Source organism: Eubalaena glacialis, chromosome 3, assembly GCF_028564815.1.
Source record: "Eubalaena glacialis isolate mEubGla1 chromosome 3, mEubGla1.1.hap2.+ XY, whole genome shotgun sequence".
In the NCBI taxonomy this organism is placed as follows: domain Eukaryota; kingdom Metazoa; phylum Chordata; class Mammalia; order Artiodactyla; family Balaenidae; genus Eubalaena; species Eubalaena glacialis.
The window spans coordinates 66,600,097-66,621,427 of NC_083718.1; positions in this window are offsets into that span (position 1 = coordinate 66,600,097).

Consider the following 21,331-nt stretch of genomic DNA (forward strand, 5'->3'; position numbering starts at 1 on the left):
TATACTCTGAAAAAATTAGTTCAAATATAAAGACAGCATGAAAATCTCTACTGAACCATGCTAGAACTTAGAATACTTACCATGAGTACTTCTTGGAGAAAGTATGAGGACAAACTTTAGCCAACTAAGTATAAATGGAGAAACTGCAGCAAAAGGCAGCAATGAGCATTGAATCCTTAAATTTGTCACAATCTCAACCAGATGTGGACATTAGAGATACAGAACAAAATGAAATGTTAGGAATCTTTACTACAATGTACATATGAAATAACTAGCAAAGTTTAGGAGGGTAAGTGAAGACAAATGGTGGAAATAATGTATTATGATTTATCTTTTATGGTTAGGTAAAAAATATACTATTTAAAGTTACTAAACCAAGCCATAAATATATAAATATATGGGAAAAACAGGAATTTTAACTTAAAAAATTATATAGGAAGTAGAAATTGAATGGTTTAGAAGAGGGAGGATAAGAGGAGAAAGAGGAAGTATACTAATGTTATTTCCTTATTGAAGATAATCAAGACGCTACCTGCAGAAGTAGAAGACTGGTGTATTTTATAAAGGTATAGATATAAAAATGACTGCTAGAACAAAATACATAAAACTCTAAAATATATATTATACATACTTATGTATTACATAATTTGTATAATTGTGATGATTGATTTTATGTGTCAACTTTGTTGACATGGTGCCCAGATATTTGGTAAAAAATTATTCTGGATGTTTCTGTGAAAGTGGTTTTGGATGAGATTAACATTGAAATTGGTGAACTTTGAGTAAAGCAGATTACCCTCCATAATATGGGTGGGCCTCATTTAATCAGATAAAGGCCTTAATAGAACAAAGACTTTCCTCCTGTGAGCAAGAAGGAATTCTGCCAGCAGACTGCCCTGGGACTCAAACTGCATCTCTTTCCTGGGTCTCCAGTCTACTGGTCAACCTTGCATATTTTGGACTTGCCAAACCACTACATTTGCATTAGACATTTTCTTAAAATAAACTTCTTTCTCTATTTCCCTGGAGAACTCTGACTAATACAATAGTATGACGTGTGTGTGTGTGTGTGTGTGTGTAAAATTTTAGGGTCATATGAGTTATAATACGTAATTCTAAAATATGCATAACTCTATCCTGTGGTAAAATTGACCATATTTTTTTTTACAAAAACATTTGCAAAATTGACCATTTTTTAGGCCCAAAAGAAAGTCAATACATTCCAAAATGTAGAATGAGTATACTCATTATTCTCTGGTCACAATACAATAGAACTAGAAATCAAAGCTAGAAAAATATAAGAAAACCTCTCCCTTATACAACAATTAGTTCAAATAAGAAAAGTGAAATTGCATTACATCAACAAAATAACCATAATTAAAACAGTGTTATAATCTATGAGCAGTGCTCAAAAATGTACATTTATATTAATAAACAAGAAGAAAAGTTTATGCTTACATATTTTAATAATAAACAAGAAAATATACTTAAATAAATTTACATTAATAAATATGAAAGAATAAAAGTAATCCAGAAGGTAAAAAAAGAGCAATAAAATGTCTAAAAAGCAAAGGAAGAAAATATTATAAATGAAAACAGAAATTCACAATTTAGAAAATAGAATAATGATAAAATTTTAAAAAAAACCCAACACATCAACTAACATTAAAAAGGTAGAATGATGTAGAAAAGACATTCTTAAGTGAAAAGAAAACCAATAAGATATTTTTTTTAATGACTGATAAATTCTATACAAAATTGTTTGTGTTGGAAAAAAATTACCACTTAAAAAGCCAAAGGCAATTGACAAACTAGTAAAAAAATAAAAAGTCCAACTCAAGTCACAGATAGAAGGCTAAGTAATATCTAAAGAACTCCTACTGGGCTTCCCTGGTGACGCAGTTGTTAAGAATCCACCTGCCAATGCAGGGGACATGGGTTCAAGCCCTGGTCCAGGAAGATCCCACATGCCGTGGAGCAACTAAGCCTGTGCACCACAACTACTGAGCCTGCGCTCTAGAGCCCACAAGCCACAACTACTGAAGCTCATGCGCCTAGAGCCCATGCTCCACAATGAGAGAAGCCACCCCAATGAGAAGTCCATGCACCGCAATGAAGAGTAGCTCCTGCTCGCCACAACTGGAGAAAGCCCACGCACAGCAGCAAAAACTCAACACAGCCAAAAATAAATAAATAAAATTTAAAAAATAAGTAAAGAACTCCTACTAATCAATAAGCGGTCAACAACACAATTTTTTAAAAATCAAAGAGTATGAGCAGGAAAATGAATCACGGAGGACTCTGAAAAGTAAAGAGATGCTTGGCCTCATTGGTAAAAGAAGTGAAATGTAAAATGATAATGTTATCCTTTTTTTTACCAGCTAGATAATATAAAATCAAATATTTGGAAACATTATGTTGGCAATAATATAGAGTAACAGGCACTCTCCTCACATAGCTGGTGGTGAGGTAAATTGATAGAATCTCTGTTGAAAGCAATTTCTATCAAATTATGAAGCATATATTCTTTTACCCAGCAATTCTACTTTTAGGACATTATCTCATATATATATCAACATACCTATGAATGATATGTACACAGTTATTCATTACAGCATTGTTTATAAAAGCAATCTGTTGGAAACTATCTACCAATAGAGAACTTTAAAAAAATTATGATACATTCTTATATTTCAATACTATACAGCTATTTAAAAAGGATAAGACTGTTCAATATGAATAGAAATGGACTAATCTCCAAGGTATTATATATTGTTAAATAAAAAAGATCAGAGTGTAAAGGAGTCAGTTCAGAATGCCAACTTCTGCTTTCTTAAAGAATAGGAAACATTTATACATGTTTTTGCTTATGCATAGAATTTGATAGGCAGGATACACAAGAAATTGATAACAGCAGTTACCTTTTGAGAAGGAAACTAGGTAGGAGGTGTGACAATGGAAGATAATCCTACCTTTTACTATCAACCTTTTTGAATATTTTTGTTTTTGTACCATACTCATATTATTATTTAAAAATAAATGACTAAGTGTTAAAAAGAGAGAAAATGATATGAGAGCTCGCTAGGGGATTTGAATTCTAAGCAAAATGGCTCAGAATTATTTATCACTATCCCCTGCCCATGGCTCTCCCCTAACTGCTATGGTTCAAGATCCATTTCTCTGATTCTTGAGGATTTAAAAATCAGTCCTGTATAGCTTTGGGATGTACCAGTTGGTCAGCTTTCTGGGTCTTTAACTTAAGCCCCATCAGTTCTGAGGCTAGTAGATCATTGACTCTGTTGGTACCAAGGATCTACAGAAATGAGACGTAACTCAGGAGTTCAGGAGGGAATGCAGAAAAATAGGAGGTCCAAGGACCTGTTGCAGACCAATTGCCACCTCAGAGGTTTTCTTGAGACACTGATCAGCAGACTGCCCCACCCTGACAGGGGAAGGGTCCGCTACCCCATTTCTCATCCCTCCTGCTGATCTAAACCACCCGTAAAGAGACTGAACAAAACAAGTCGTTGGACTTTGACATGAGGACTAAAGCAAAGTTCTTTCTCTAGGGCAGTAAACATGATTTATTTGGGTTTTGTTGGTTCCAAAATCCATTGTCTCCTGAAATCTAATTTGCCATTGTGCCCTAAGCTTATTTGGGGCTAGATGGAACAGAAATTAGTGCGAGGTACCAGAGTCTCCATGCAGGTCCCAACAGATTGGTCAATCTTAATAACCTCATTAATGATCAGAAGGAGGTTGGGAAACAGCCTGGTTGGAAATGGGTGGGAACATTTCTTAAAATAGTCTCTGCTTTTATTCTCATGTTATTAGCACCCAATGCATTTTTTTTTAATTGTGATCAAATTTAATCTTTAGGATTACCCATTTTTTTTTCTTTCAGAACTGTTAGCAGCTCCAATGAAGAGAATACAGAGAGACTTGCCAGCACAGGAAAAGCGTAATTCCAGGGGATCTAGGGGTTGCCACATGGCCACACTCCCTTAGCCTCCACTGGGTTCTAATCTCTGGATTAGAGCAACAAAATCCACTAGGAATAGGTTTTCCTAGATAAGTTGTTTTTTGTTTGTCTGTTCCTCAGATCCAAGAGAAGTTAAACTCCTAAGTCAGTATTGCAGAAAAAGTAAAAATAAGTTCATCCTGTCATCCATTGCATGAAATCCTTACTAAGCACATATTGAACACTGGTAAGTGAAAGAGAGGAAGCCTATGGCACAAAAGAAATGTAAGACTCATCTCTGTCCACCAGGAATTTACAAGTCTAGTTGGTAAGATCTTAAAAACACGCAGGAAAAGAACCAGAGAAAATGCACATTTGTGCTTGATTATTAATTGACATCACACATCCATGTTCAATGACCGACAGGTTTCTGAACATTCAGTCTCTGCTAGAAGAATGCCTAGGAGTTTGGCACCAGTGGGCCTGTATTAAATGACCTTCCTTAGTCAGGCTGCAGCATAGTTTTCAAACAGAGCTCTTGTGTTCCCTTGAAACTCAGAGAGAAAAGAGGAAACTTAAGATCTCTGAGAGCAGTTGCATTGTTTCTCAGTGTGCTGGGGGAGTCAGCTGATAAATAATATCCAGAGGCCCTCTCAGGGGTGAAAAGTTGATTTCACATTAGGGTGTCAACAATGGGGGGAATGATGGTCAGGGAGAGTTTATACCTTCCTTCACTGTTCCTTTGGATCTCTCAGAACTGAAACCCATGAGGATGTGGATTTGATCTTTCTTCCTGCCTAACACAAAGCATAGAGTCCTTCATTTCCAGAAGTATAGCAGGGATTTGGAGAATTTCCTGCTGCACTCCTAGCTCTATGTCATTGACCAGTTACCCAATTTTTCTGGTCTATAAAATGAAAACTTTAATATCTATTGATATCTTGCAGAGTGTTTATATTGTTCAGATATAATTTATGAAATGGGTGTGACACATAGTAGGCACCCCAAAATGGTAGTTACTATTACTCTTGGGCCAGGTTACTATGCTCCTCAAAAAAAGATGGGGAAGAGAAACCAGGCTCTCCATATGACCTCTGGCACTGTTCTAATGAAGGAAGGAGACTGCTGCCTCTTGTGTCCCTGGGTCCTGGACCTTCTGGGTCACATAGGTAATAAATATTCAAACACTGGATTAATAAATAGGCTCTACTTGCCAGTTTTGTTGCTTATTTTCACATCATTTTATTATTGTCATAAAGGCCATTTGTGAATTATGTGACTGTTTTTTAGAGTTTGTATTACATAAATTTTAAAATTTAATTTCGTGAAAGTGGGGGGAAAATCCCACATCGGACTACGTGCCTTGATTTTTGCTCTGAACAATAGTAAGTTTAATCATAGCTCTGGTTTCTCGATAATACTGCCAAGTAAAAATTGTCACCTGCCATCTGCCTCTATAAGGATTAAGTCACAAGCCACTGCAACCTCTGACCTTCAACACACCCTGAAAGGAGTTCAGGGTGGAGATCAGGAATGAGGCACTCTGTGCTCTGGGAAAAACTGGCAGAACAGGCCTTCAGATATTTTCAGGAGAAGATTTTATGAGCCCAAATTCTTGCATCTTCTCATATCTAGAAAAGCACTAAAATCATTAATGGCGACATCTGCTCCTCATGACTAGCAGCAAGCCTCTGCCAAAATGTGTGCTTGACTGCACATACCCCCTTCACTAAAATCATATATAATACTGACCTCTCCCCTGACCTCTTCAGAGCGTGTACCTCAGAGAGATCTGAGATGCTGTCTCCCAGGCTATAGTCCTCATTTTGCCCCAAATAAAACTTAACTCACAACCCTTATATGCATTTTTTTTGGTCAACAATACCCAAATCAGGGTTCCTAATGGTCACTGACACCAGAAAGTTGCCAGCTTCCAAAGACCTTGGAGTGTGGCTACTGACACCAAGAGCCAGTTAGAGTCTGTCATACAGAGTGAAGTAAGTCAGAAAGAGAAAAACAAATACAGTATGCTAACACATATATATGGAATCTAAGGGAAAAAAAAAGGTCATGAAGAACCTAGGGGCAAGACAGGAATAAAGACACAGACCTACTAGAGAATGGACTTGAAGATATGGGGAGGGGGAAGGGTAAGATGTGACAAAGTGAGAGAGTGGCATGGACATATATACACTACCAAACATAAAATAGATAGCTAGTGGGAAGCAGCCGCATAGCACAGGGAGATCGGATCGGTGCTTTGTGACCACCTAGAGGGGTGAGATAGGGAGGGTGGGAGGGAGGGAGACGCAAGAGGGAAGAGATATGGGAACATATGTATATGTATAACTGATTCATTTTGTTACAAAGCAGAAACTAACACACCATTGTAAAGCAATTATACTCCAATAAAGATGTTAAAAAAAAAAAAAAAAAAAGAGCCCACACCTGGAGCCAGGAGGGAAACTTCTGAAATCTTAAGGTGAAAGATGCTGCTTGCAAATGGCAGGTGTCCCCAGCCCAGGGCAGGTGACCTGGAAATTCGCCTTGGCCTATGTTGGCTTTACCGTAGGACAAGTATACCACTTTAGTTTCTGTGTCCCTACAGGTTTAAGAGTACTTACAAATTACAAGCAAATCCAACTGCACAGGACTGTGCTATCACTTCCATGGGCTCCTTCCTCCATAAAAAAATATTTTAAATTATATTTATGCATTGGAATAAAGATGAATATATTAAAACATCTTCTCTGACCTAAAAAATTCATTTTTTCCTGATTTTAAAAGAAATGAAAACAGTTTTATGGGCCCTATGCACTGTGCCTACTGTGCTTACTAGATAATTTGGCTCAGATGGGGTGAGAAATTTAAAAAGGCAATGGCAGGGAGGAGAGGATTGGAAATATGAAAAAAAATAAACATCGCTGAGGACCATAGAGTGGTAAGTTAGAGAAAGCAGAAAAAAGCTAGTCAAATTCTGTAAGGTCCTCAAATGCAGTCTCACGTTCTCAGAGGTTAAAATCTCCAGGTCTTCTGAATTTGTTCATTTTACATTCAGGCTGATTACAGCTTCACGCGAAGCACCAAGGTGATCACTTTTCAGAAGCAAATGTTTTTCTGATTACTTTGCATTTGCGTATCTAAAACTGGAATTCCATGAATGCTAACTGCTGCAATTTGAGTTTCCAGTTGAATTGTCAAGTGGCGACTTTGTTCTCTCATTTTTAAATTTCCACATAATGTTCATGGTTTCCTCAGTTTTCCTCCTTTCCTGTAATCCTAAAGTGTGTTTAGAAGCTGTCAGTCTCTGTCAGCCAAACTGGAGGGGGCTCCACAAAGAGCTGGGAGAATTATGGAAAACCTTATACAGCACTGTCAGAAATATCACTCTTAACTTGTCCCCAGACCTGTGTTTTTCTGGCCAGAGATATGAACACAACCAACACACCTGGCACCCTTACTTGCCAGACAGAGTCGCCAGGACGTCCCTGGAAATATCTAGTAAACCTACAATGTGGGCACCTACCCAGCCAGCCACTCCAAAGTAGGAAGATGGCTACCATTTGAGATGCTCCTTGCCATTGGGCTGTGAAGGTAAACTGTTTTTCTAACAATCTCAGTGTTAACATGGGAACAGGCTTCCACTCACTTTCAAATCCAAATGGAACAGGTTATCTACTTTCTAGAGGGAAGGAAGACATACTTCCAACCTCCATTAGTGCTATAGTTTCTGCCCCATATGAAATAGTGCTCCTGCCCTGTGCTGTTCACTTCAGTGTCAGAGCACCTGTTCTGAATTGTTTTCCCACTTGTGGAGACAAGGTTACATTGACTTATCCCCTCTCTTTTAACTAGCTCCCACTCTGGCCACCAATTGCATTGAGATTGTTTTCCTCTAGGGAGAAGGACGAATACTTATTGACCACTTACTGTTGGACTAGCTTTGTTCTTTCCTATGTATTATCTCACTTAATCTTCACACCTTTTGGAGGTGGAAGTAATGGTCCTTTATGGATGAGGAAACCGAGGCTCAGAGAGATGAAGAAATTGAGAGAACTCAACCATAGAAATGAGAGGAAAGAAAAGTGTGAAAGACAAAATGTACCAGATAATTAAGGATATGATTTTATTCAGGCTATTGCAATAAGGAGAATGTTTATTAATGAGGAACATCTCAAAAAAAGGACGGGGACCTGGGTTTTGTAGAAGCAGGTAAACAGGAAAGTCATCTATGTGTCTTATGGGAGTCAGGAGGAAGGATGGAAATGGACCTTGGAATATACAAAGGAAGGATGGTCCTTTGTGGTTAGCTGCTCCTGGGACACAAAAAGGGGGTGGATTTCTTTTTTCATTTGGTTGGTTGGTTTTTGGGTTTTGGTTTTTGGCATTCATTTTTATTTTATTTTATTGAAGTATAATTGATTTACAGTGTTGTGTTACTTTCTGGTGTACAGCAAAGTGATTCAGTAATACACACACACACACACACACACACACACATACACACACATACACATATACATATATACATATATAGCTGAATTTTTTTTCAAATTCTTTTCCATTATAGGCTGTTACAAGGTACTGAACATAGTTCCCTGTGCTCTACAGTAGAACCTGTTGTTTATCTATTTATATATAGTAGTGTGGGGATTTCTTAACTGTTGCAACTTTCTGGGAGCACAAGTTTCAGAAAATAATTCATTTTCAGAACCTTTTTTTTCAGACAAATATCATTCATTGATGAACAACTCAGAGGTGATCATAAACCTCTTGAGAAGGCAAAGTAGGGTCTAAGAAATAGTTTCCCAAGGATTCTTGTTAGTGTTATTCCTGTAAAACCAGTTGAACCATCTATTGAGAAATGGTGGCCAAGATCAGTCATTTTAGGGTTCTGGAGATCAGGCATCTTGAAAGAGGGACGTCTAAAATTAAAAAGATAAGTATTAGCATTGAATATTTTATTAAAGAGCCAGGAGCTGAATTCTGAGGGCAGCCAGTCCAGTGGCTTCCAAGAGGTTGGTAGAGGTTATTCAGCACTACTCTTTGAGTTTCTTAAAGCTTTCCAACTGGGATGTCAGTGGTCTTGGTGATGTTGTCCACTGTCTTGGTTATGTCTTGTAAAAGAGCATGTATGACCTGAGCATTTCACTGGACTCCCTTAGTGGTCCAGACGCAACTTGTCCCGGGAGAATTCTGCTGCAGTGATGAGCCCTTACAAGTTTATGGCAAGTTGTTGGGCTTCAGCTTGCAGGGCCTCTTCAGATCTTAGGGAAACCTAGTGTCCTGATAGGGATCTGGGCAGTCAGGTTTTAGTTCTAGAAGTTGCTAGATTTAAACTAAAGAAGTAAAGTTGATGACTAACTCTACACTGTTGTTGTCTAATATAAGGCAAAGGAGAACCAGGACTCTGATAAATAGGAACATATTATAGACAGCAAGGGCACTGCCACATCTCTAGAAACTTCCCACATGACACGCAATTTGAAATATTTGTATTAATAACACCACCCATACAAATTTACCTAGGGAAGGCTAAGCATCTCTTCTGATTTGACAACTCTTTGCTTGCATTCATCAATAGTAACATATCAAATAAATTTTATTACTTCTAGCACCTCTATTTTTACAAGGTGAAAGAACAAATCCTCTGTGATTTTCTAGGGGCTCTCTGGGAAATCTCAAAGACAGTTTTAGGTGTAAAGATATCACTTATAATTGGATTTTGGAAAGACAAAAACCAAAAGTTGCTAGGAGATTTGAACACCTAACATAGAATTAGATCATGGGTGCCTGAGACACGTCATTTTGCTTCTCATTTCAAAGTGAGAATGAAACATTCAAAAATAAACACTGAAGGTAACATGTTCTTTCCTAAGTGATAAGCTTTTATTTTCTTAAATCATCAAAGATATATTAAAATCAACATAAGCCATAGAAGGCTATTCTGTTAAGACGCAAAACCTTTGTGATCTAAGACAGATTATACAGAAGGCACAGAATAATATTTTATAACCTCATATTAAGAGCAGGCCAATGGTCCAAGAAAATTTTGCCATTTTAACAGAGATAAGAACAATCCCAGTTTTCCATCAGCATAATATTTGACACTAAAAGTCCTTTTTGAAATCTCATAAAGAAACCTATCAAACCCAAGCTAGTTTTGACCACAACAAATACAATTTCCTTTCCACAAATCTTCTATAAGATTTTATATCCACTTAGGTTTGGCCTTCCTCTTTCCTCTTTCTCATTCTGCAGCAACCAGTCATTACAGTTTAGGACCAAACCACTCTCTTCTTTCATTAACAAAAGCACATCCTGCCTACCTTGTATACAAAATTGGTCCTCTCTACCATCTCCTTCACATGTATTGATTATAACTTTTAACCACAGTAACTTCTATTCCACAGAGAAAATTAGGAGGCCAATAACTGTGAACAATCTGTCACACACCAGCGTTCGGCAGCAGATTAGCAGAGCTCACAACTTCCTATAACCATACACATCACTTCTAGTACAGTGTCTCAAAGTGGCAAAACTTGAACATGCCCATTAACAGACCCAAAATAGATAGACTCCCTGCAGCATATAAAAATAAGAGGTGAGGGAGGGGCAAGATGGCGGAAGAGTAAGACGCGGAGATCACCTTCCTCCCCACAGATACATGAGAAATACATCTACACGTGGAACTGCTCCTACAGAACACCCACTGAACGCTGGCAGAAGACGTCAGACCTCCCAAAAGGCAAGAAAATCCCCACGTACTTGGGTAGGGCAAAAGAAAAAAGAAATAACAGAGACAAAAGAATAGGGACGGGACCTGCACCAGTGGGAGGGAGCTGTGAAGGAGGAAAGGTTTCCACACACTAGGAAGCCCCTTCGTGGGCAGAGACTGCGGGTAGCAGAGGGGGGAAGCTTCGGAGCCACGGAGGAGAGCGCAGCCACAGTGGTGCGGAGGGCAAAGCGGAGATTCCCGCACAGAGGAGCGGTGCCGACTAGCACTCACCAGCCCGAGAGGCTTGTCTGCTCAGCCGCCGGGGCGGGCGGGGCCTGGGAGCTGGGGCTCGGGCTTCGGTGCTAGCCGGGAGGGAGTCCGGGAAAAAGACTGCAGCTGCCAAAGAGGCAAGAGAATTTTTCTTGCCTCTTTGTTTCGCGGCGCGCAAGGAGAGGGGATTCAGAGCGCCGCCTAAACGAGCTCCAGAGACGGGCGCGAGCCGCGGCTATCAGCGCAGATCCCACAGCAACAGGGACGCAGAGGGAAAAACGGAGAGATTCCCGCACAGAGGCTCGGCGCCGAGCAGCACTCACCAGCCCGAGAGGCTTGTCTGCTCACCCGCCGGGGCGGGCGGGGGCTGGGAGCTGAGGCGCGGGCTTCGGTCGGATCCCAGGGAGAGGATTGGGGTTGGCTGCGTGAACACAGCCTGAAGGGTCTAGCGCACCACAACTAGCCGGGAGGGTGCACGAGAAAAAGTCTGCAGCTGCCGAAGAGGCAGGAGACTTTTTCTTGCCTCTTTGTTTCGCGGCGTGCAAGGAGAGGGGATTCAGAGCGCCACTTAAACGAACTCCAGAGACGGGCGCGAGCCGCGGCGATCAGCGCGGACCCCAGAGACGGGCATGAGACGCTAAGGCTGCTGCTGCCGCCACCAAACAGCCTGTGGGCGAGCACAGGTCATTCTCCACACCGCCCCTCCCGGGAGCCTGTGCAGCCCGCCACGGCCAGGCTCCCGTAATCCGGGGACAACTTCCCCGGGAGAGCGCACGGCGCGCCTCAGGCTGCTGCAACGTCACGCCGGCTTCTGCCGCCGCAGGCTCGCCCCGCCTCCTCCGTACCGCTCCCTCCCCCCGGCCTGACTGAGCCAGAGCCCCCGAATCAGCTGCTCCTTTAACCCCGTTCTGTCTGGGCGGGGGAACAGACGCCCTCAGGCGACCTACATGCAGAGGTGGGTCCAAATCCAAAGCTGAACCCCGGGAGCTGTACGAACAAAGAAGAGAAAGGGAAATCTCTCCCAGCAGCCTCAGAAGCAGCGGATTAAAGCTCCACAAACAACTTGATGTGCCTGCATCTGTTGAATACCTGAATAGACAACGAATCATCCCAAATTTAGGAGATGGACTTTGGGAGCAGGATATATTAACTTTTCCCCTTTTCCTTTTTTTTGTGAGTGTAGATGTGTATGCTTCTGGGTGAGATTTTGTCTGTATAGCTTTGCTCTCACCGTTAGTCCTAGGGTTAGGTCCGTCCGTTTTTTTTTTTTTTTTTTTTTTTTTGGCTTAAAAATTTTTTTTTCCCTAATAAATGTTTTCTTAATAATTTTTTCCTTATTTTCTATTTTTAAAAAAAATTTTTAATAAGTTTTTTCATATTTTTTATTTTAAAAAATTAAAAAATTTTTTTTCTTAATAAATTTTTTCTAAATAATTTTTTTCTTATTTTTAGTATAAAAAATTAATAAATCTATTTTTAAAAATTAAAAAAAATTTTTTTTTCTTAATAAATTTACTCTTAATAATTTTTTTCTTATTTTTTATTATAATTGCTTTATTTTATTTTATTTTATCCTCTTTTTTTCTTTCTTTCCATTTTTTCTCCCTTTTATTCTGAGCCGTGTGGATGAAAGGCTCTTGGTGCTCCAGCCAGGCATCAGGGCTGTGCCTCTGAGGTGGGAGAGCCAACTTCAAGACACTGGTCCACAAGAGACCTCCCAGCTCCACGTAATACCAAACGGCGAAAATCTCTCACAGATCTCCATCTCAACATCAAGACCCAGCTTCACTCAACGACCAGCAAGCTACAGTGCTGGACACCCTATGCCAAACAACTAGCAAGAGAGGAACACAGCCCCATCCATTAACAGAGAGGCTGCCTAAAATCATAATAAGGCCACAGACACCCCAAAACACACCACCAGACGTGGACGAACCCACCAGAAAGACAACATCCAGCCTCATCCACCAGAACACAGGCACTAGTTCCCTCCACCAGGAAACCTACACAACCCACTGAACCAACCTTAGCCACTGGGGACAGATACCAAAAACAACGGGAACTACGAACCTGCAGCCTGTGAAAAGGAGACCCCAAACACAGTAAGATAAGCAAAATGAGAAGACAGAAAAACACACAGCAGATGAAGGAGCAGGGTCAAAACACACCAGACCTAACAAATGAAGAGGAAATAGGTAGTCTACCTGAAAAAGAATTCAGAATAATGATAGTAAGGATGATCCAAAGTCTTGGAAATAGAATAGACAAAATGCAAGAAACATTTAACAAGGACGTAGAAGAACTAAAGAGGAACCAAGAAACGATGACAAGCACAATAAATGAAATTAAAAATACTCTAGATGGGATCAATAGCAGAATAACTGAGGCAGAAGAATGGATAAGTGACCTGGAAGATAAAATGGTGGAAATAACTACTGCAGACCAGAATAAAGAAAAAAGAATGAAAAGAACTGAGGACAGTCTCAGAGACCTCTGGGACAACATTAAACGCACCAACATTCGAATTATAGGGGTCCCAGAAGAAGAAGAGAAAAAGAAAGGGACTGAGAAAATATTTGAAGAGATTATAGTTGAAAACTTCCCTAATATGGGAAAGGAAATATTTAATCAAGTCCTGGAAGCACAGAGAGTCCCATACAAGATAAATCCAAGGAGAAACACGCCAAGACACATCTTAATCAAACTGTCAAAAAATAAATATAAAGAAAACATATTAAAAGCAGCAAGGGAAAAACAACAGATAACACACAAGGGCATCCCCATAAGGTTAACAGCTGATCTTTCAGCAGAAACGCTGCAAGCCAGAAGGGAGTGGCAGGATATACTTAAAGTGATGAAGGAGAAAAACCTACAACCAAGATTAATCTACCCAGCAAGGATCTCATTCAGATTTGATGGAGAAATTAAAACCTTTCCAGACAAGCAAAAGCTGAGAGAGTTCAGCACCACCAAACCAGCTTTACAACAAATGCTAAAGGAACTTCTCTAGGCAAGAAACACAAGAGAAGGAAAACACCTACAATAACAAACCCAAAACATTTAAGAAAATGGGAATAGGAACATACATATCGATAATTACCTTAAATGTAAATGGATTAAATGCTCCCACCAAAAGACACAGACTGGCTGAATGGATACAAAAACAAGACCCATATATATGCTGTCTACAAGAGACCCACTTCAGACCTAGAGACACATACAGACTGAAAGTGAGGGGATGGAAAAAGATATTCCATGCAAATGGAAATCAAAAGAAAGCTGGAGTAGCAATTCTCATATCAGACAAAATAGACTTTAAAATAAAGACAATTACAAGAGACAAAGATGGACACTATATAATGATCAAGGGATCGATCCAAGAGGAAGGTATAACAATTGTAAATATTTATGCACCCAACATAGGAGCACCTCAATACATAAGGCAAATACTAACAGCCATAAAAGGGGAAATCGACAGTAACACAATCATAGTAGGGGACTTTAACACCCCACTTTCACCAATGGACAGATCATCCAAAATGAAAATAAATAAGGAAACACAAGCTTTAAATGATACATTAAACAAGATGGACTTAATTGATATTTATAGGACATTCCACCCAAAAACAACAGAATACACATTTTTCTCAAGTGCTCATGGAACATTCTCCAGGATAGATCATATCTTGGGTCACAAATCAAGCCTTGGTAAATTTAAAAAAATTGAAATCGTATCAAGTATCTTTTCCGACCACAACGCTATGAGACTAGATATCAATTACAGGAAAAGATCTGTAAAAAATACAAACACATGGAGGCTACACAATACACTACTTAATAACGAAGTGATCACTGAAGAAATCAAAGGGGAAATCAAAAAATACCTAGAAACAAATGACAATGGAGACACGACGATCCAAAACCTATGGGATGCAGCAAAAGCAGTTCTAAGAGGGAAGTTTATAGCAATACAAGCCTACATCAAGAAACAGGAAACATCTCGAATAAACAACCTAACCTTGCACCTGAAGCAATTAGAGAAAGAAGAACAAAAAAACCCCAAAGCTAGCAGAAGGAAAGAAATCATAAAGATCAGATCAGAAATAAATGAAAAAGAAATGAAGGAAACAATAGCAAAAATCAATGAAACTAAAAGCTGGTTCTTTGAGAAGATAAACAAAATTGATAAACCATTAGCCAGACTCATCAAGAGAAAAAAGGAGAAGACTCAAATTAATAGAATTAGAAATGAAAAAGGAGAAGTAACCACTGACACTGCAGAAATACAAACGATCATAAGAGATTACTACAAGCAACTCTATTCTAATAAAATGGACAACCTGGAAGAAACGGACAGATTCTTAGAAATGCACAACCTGCCGAGACTGAACCAGGAAGAAATAGAAAATATGAACAGACCAATCACAAGCACTGAAATTGAAACTGTGATTAAAAATCTTCCAACACACAAAAGCCCAGGACCAGATGGCTTCACAGGCGAATTCTATCAAACATTTAGAGAAGAGCTAACACCTATCCTTCTCAAACTCTTCCAAAATATTGCAGAGGGAGGAACACTCCCCAACTCATTCTACGAGGCCACCATCACCCTGATACCAAAACCAGGCAAAGATGTCACAAAGAAAGAAAACTACAGGCCAATATCACTGATGAACATAGATGCAAAAATCCTCAACAAAATACTAGCAAACAGAATCCAACAGCACATTAAAAGGATCATACACCATGATCAAGTGGGGTTTATTCCAGGAATGCAAGGATTCTTCAATATACGCAAATCAATCAACATGATACATCATATTAACAAATTGAAGGAGAAAAACCATATGATCATCTCAATAGATGCAGAGAAAGCTTTCGACAAAATTCAACACCCATTTATGATAAAAGTCCTGCAGAAAGTAGGCATAGAGGGAACTTTCCTCAACATAATAAAGGCCGTATATGACAAACCCACAGCCAACATTGTCCTCAATGGTGAAAAACTGAAACCATTTCCACTAAGATCAGGAACAATACAAGGTTGCCCACTCTCACCACTATTATTCAACATAGTTTTGGAAGTGTTAGCCACAGCAATCAGAGACGAAAAAGAAATAAAAGGAATCCAAATCGGAAAAGAAGAAGTAAAGCTGTCACTGTTTGCAGATGACATGATACTATACATAGAGAATCCAAAAGATGCTACCAGAAAACAACTAGAGCTAATCAATGAATTTGGTAAAGTAGCAGGATACAAAATTAATGCACAGAAATCTCTTGCATTCCTGTATACTAATGATGAAAAATCTGAAAGTGAAATTAAGAAAACACTCCCGTTTACCATTGCAACAAAAAGAATAAAATACCTAGGAATAAACCTACCTAAGGAGACAAAAGACCTGTATGCAGAAAATTATAGGACACTGATGAAAGAAATTAAAGATGATACAAATAGATGGAGAGATATACCATGTTCTTGGATTGGAAGAATCAACATTGTGAAAATGACTCTGCTACCCAAAGCAATCTACAGATTCAATGCAATCCCTATCAAACTACCACTGGCATTTTTCACAGAACTAGAACAAAAAATTTCACAATTTGTATGGAAACACAAAAGACCCCGAATAGCCAAAGCAATCTTGAGAACGAAAAATGGAGCTGGAGGAATCAGGCTCCCTGACTTCAGACTATATTACAAAGCTACAGTAATCAAGACAGTTTGGTACTGGCACAAAAACAGAAATATAGATCAATGGAACAGGATAGAAAGCCCAGAGATAAGCCCACGCACATATGGTCACCTTATCTTTGATAAAGGAGGCAAGCATATACAGTGGAGAAAAGACAGCCTCTTCAATAAGTGGTGCTGGGAAAATTGGACAGGTACATGTAAAAGTATGAAATTAGAACACTCCCTAACACCATACACAAAAATAAACTCAAAATGGATTAAAGACCTAAGTGTAAGGCCAGACACTATCAAACTCTTAGAGGAAAACATAGGCAGAACACTGTATGACATAAGTCACAGCAAGATCCTTTTTGACCCAGGTCCTAGAGAAATGGAAATAAAAACACAAATAAACAAATGGAACCTAATGAAACTTAAAAGCTTTTGCACAGCAAAGGAAACCATAAACAAGACCAAAAGACAACCCTCAGAATGGGAGAAAATATTTGCAAATGAAGCAACGGACAAAGGATTAATCTCCAAGATTTACAAGCAGCTCATGCAGCTCAATAACAAAAAAACAAACAACCCAATCCAAAAATGGGCAGAAGACCTAAATAGACATTTCTCCAAAGAAGAGATACAGATTGCCAACAGACACATGAAAGAATGCTCAACATCATTAATCATTAGAGAAATGCAAATCAAAACTACAATGAGGTATCATCTCACACCGGTCAGAATGGCCATCATCAAAAAATCTAGAAACAATAATTGCTGGAGAGGGTGTGGAGAAAAGGGAACACTCTTGCACTGTTGGTGGGAATGTAAATTGATACAGCCACTATGGAGAACAGTATGGAGGTTCCTTAAAAAACTAAAAATAGAACTACCATATGACCCAGCAATCCCACTACTGGGCATATACCCTGAGAAAACCATAATTCAGAAAGAGTCATGTACCAAAGTATTCATTGCAGCTCTGTTTACAATAGCCAGGACATGGAAGCAACCTAGGTGTCCATCATCGGATGAATGGATAAAGAAGATGTGGCACATATATACAATGGAATATTACTCAGCCATAAAAAGAAATGAAATGGAGGTGTTTGTAATGAGGTGGATGGAGTTAGAGTCTGTCATACAGAGTGAAGTAAGTCAGAAAGAGAAAAACAAATACAGTATGCTAACACATATATATGGAATCTAAGGGAAAAAAAAAAAAAAAAGAGGTCATGAAGAACCTAGTGGCAAGATGGGAATAAAGACACAGACCTACTAGAGAATGGACTTGAGGATATGGGGAGGGGGAGGGGTGAGATGTGACAGGGTGAGAGAGTGTCATGGACATATATACACTACCAAATGTAAAATAGATAACTAGTGGGAAGCAGCCGCATAGCACAGGGAGATCAGCTCGGTGCTTTGTGACCACCTAGAGGGGTGGGATAGGGAGGGTGGGAGGGAGGGAGATGCAAGAGGGAAGAGATATGGCAACATATGTATATGTGTAACTGATTCACTTTGTTGTAAAGCAGAAGCTAGCACACCATTGTAAAGCAATTATACTTTAATAAAGATGTTTAAAAAAAAAAAAAAAAAAAAAAAAGAGGTAAGCGTATTTAAACCTAAAAGTATGATTAGTAATTAATGTTTTAGTACTCTATCTTACTTGGAGGTGACGTATGTATCCAATGAATACCCATTAATTAACTCAATTTAGTAGAAATCCAAGGTTTTAAGTCACCTAATGTTCTTGGAAATTATCTTCCAGCTTACATACTACAAAACATAATTATTGTTGAAATAAAGTTTTCAGAATAATGATTCAATTTGGTTAAATACAAATGTATGTTTTTCATAACCTTAACCATTAAGTAAAAGTACTGTTAACTTATTTGATAAGTGAACATGTATATGTTCAGAAAACCCATACCAAAGTAGAATAAAAATATATGCTTCTCTTATACTTACTGTCAATAACACAGAAAAAACAGCTGTTTTTATTAAACCAAAATTATTAAACTAGTCTTCTTTGCCAAAGATTTATCTAAATTATGTGAACTTGAATTCTTTTTTTTTTTAATTAATTTATTTTTATTTATTTATTTTTGGCTGCATTGGGTCTTCGTTGCAGCAAGCGGGCTTTCTCTAGTTGCAGCAAGCGGGCTTTCTCTAGTTGCAGCAAGCGGGGGCTACTCTTCGTTGTGGTGCGCGTGCTTCTCATTGCGGTGGCTTCTCTTGCTGTGGGGCACAGGCTCTAGGCAAGCAGGTTTCAGTAGCTGTGGCATGTGGGCTCAGTAGTTGTGGCTTGCGGGCTCTAGAGTGTGGGCTCAGTAATTGTGGCGCACGGACTTAGTTGCTCCACGGCATGTGGGATCTTCCCAGACCAGGGCTTGAACCCGTGTCCCCCACATCAGCAGGCGGATTCTTAACCACTGCACCACCAGGGAAGTCCCCATGAACTTGAATTCTTAAAACGTTTCTGCGTTAGTTTATATAGCAATATCTCTCTTTTCACATTGAAAATATTTGAGGTTTAATTTCCTTAATTTCTTAGAATTTTAGGAATATTCAATTTACATAAGCACTTATTTACCTCTAAAGTAATCAAAATAGAGCTCCTATAAGAGATTTATAATCTAATTTGGTAATACAATTCAGAAGTAGGAAAATATTACACAGTCACACAATGAAAGTGAAGATTTTTCTGAATTACAGACATATAAATATACAGACACAACAGAGAGAAAGCTTATAGCTTCAAATTTAAAATTTCAGCTATGGGTCAAGGGTAAACACAGAAATACAAAACTCACCAGTCCATATCAAGGAATTCTTCCCTTCCCAGTTGTTATAAATTCTTAATTGATTTGAACTCTGACAAAAAGACAAACAGAAAAGACTAAAATTCTGATTCTGTGCCATCTTTCATTCAACAGAGAAAAGATCTGTTTCATGACATTACATCTGTCACATTTACATTAGCCTGTTACAGAGAACACCAACTTGTCAGATGATAAAACCAAGAAAAGCCAGGACCAGAGGTCAAGTTGAGTACTCAAAAAGAATCAACATCAAATACTTACTCTGTTAGTAACAGACAAGAGCCCAGAGTACAGGACCCAGGGTGGAGCCCACTGTTGGGGTCCCAAGTCAGAAGTCAGGAAGGGAGCACAATGGCTCTGAGAAGCTTCAATATGTAGATGGAGTAAATGAAGATTCAAAGATGAGTTCCAATCCTATTGGAGTCATAGCATCAAAACCGCGAAAGGCAAAATGCACTGGACAATTAAGGATATGATTTTACTTAGGTTATTACAGTAGGGAGAGTGTTCATTAATGAGGACTGTCTCAAGGAAAAGGAAGGGGACCTGGGATTTAAAGAGGCAGGTAAACAAGTGAGTCATTAGGAGTCTTTTGGGAGTCCTAGGGAAGAATGGAGACAGATCTTACCTCAGAATATGCAAGGACCTAGGGTCCTTTGTGGTTAGCCAGTCCAGGAACACAGAAATGTAGAGGGATTTTTTTAACTGCAGCTTCCAGGATCTCAGGGTTCAGATAAAGTCCAACACTGTCAAAAGCTTTGTTCTTTTTTTTTTTTAAAGGAGAAAACAGTGCACCATACACCTCAATTATATTTCAGAATAAAATGACAATGCTTTGCTTATGACATGAATTAAGGTCAGCCTTAAACAGAGTATGCTTTGAACAGCTAAAGAAATCATTTTTTTGAGGCTTCCCTGGTGGTCCAGTGGTCAAGACTTCGCCTTTTAATGCAGGGGTTGCAGGTTCAATCCCTGGTTGGGGAGGCAAGATCCCACATGCCTCGAGGCCAAAAAAGTATTTGGCCGCATTCGATTTGAACTAGTTTTTCTCCCCTGAAACCCAGCAGGAGCCTCTTCTAGCTTACATCTGTCTCTTCTTTTTTCCATACTAAGAATCCTGGCTTTGGAGAAGCAGTGGTTCAGAGCATGGGCTGAAGGAACAAGTGGATGAGTCCACCAAAAGAGAACCATTTATGTAGATACATTCCTTGGAGCTTCTCCAAAATCTATTGGAAAGTGAAATCCTGGAGAAAAATAGATTTCTGGTAGTCCATGCAATAGGCCTAGTAATCTTTGTATCTTGAATACCAAAGAAAATAAAATATTATTTTGCAGTCACAGACTGCTGACTCTGGTAATATGCTGGATATATATATATATTAACATCTTTATTGGAGTATAATTGCTTTACAATGGTGTGTTAGTTTCTGCTTTATAACAAAGTGAATCAGCTATACATATACATATATCCCCGTATCTTCTCCCTCTTGTGCCTCCCTTCCACCCTCCCTATCCCACCCCTCTAGGTGGTCACAAGGCACCGATCCGATCTCCCTGTGCTATGCAGCTGCTTCCCACTAGCTATATATTTTACATTTGGTAGTATATATAAGTCCATGAACTCTCTCACTTCGTCCCAGCTTACCCTTCCCCCTCCCTGTGTCCTCAAGTACTTTCTCTATGTCTGCATCTTTATTCCTGTCCTGTCACTAGGTTCTTCAGAACCTTTTTTTTTAAAGATTCCATATATATGTGTTAGCATACAGTATTTATTTTCCTCTTTCTGACTTACTTCACTCTGTATGACAGACTCTAGGTCCATCCACTTCACTACAAATAACTCAATTTCGTTTCTTTTTATGGTTGAGTAATATTCC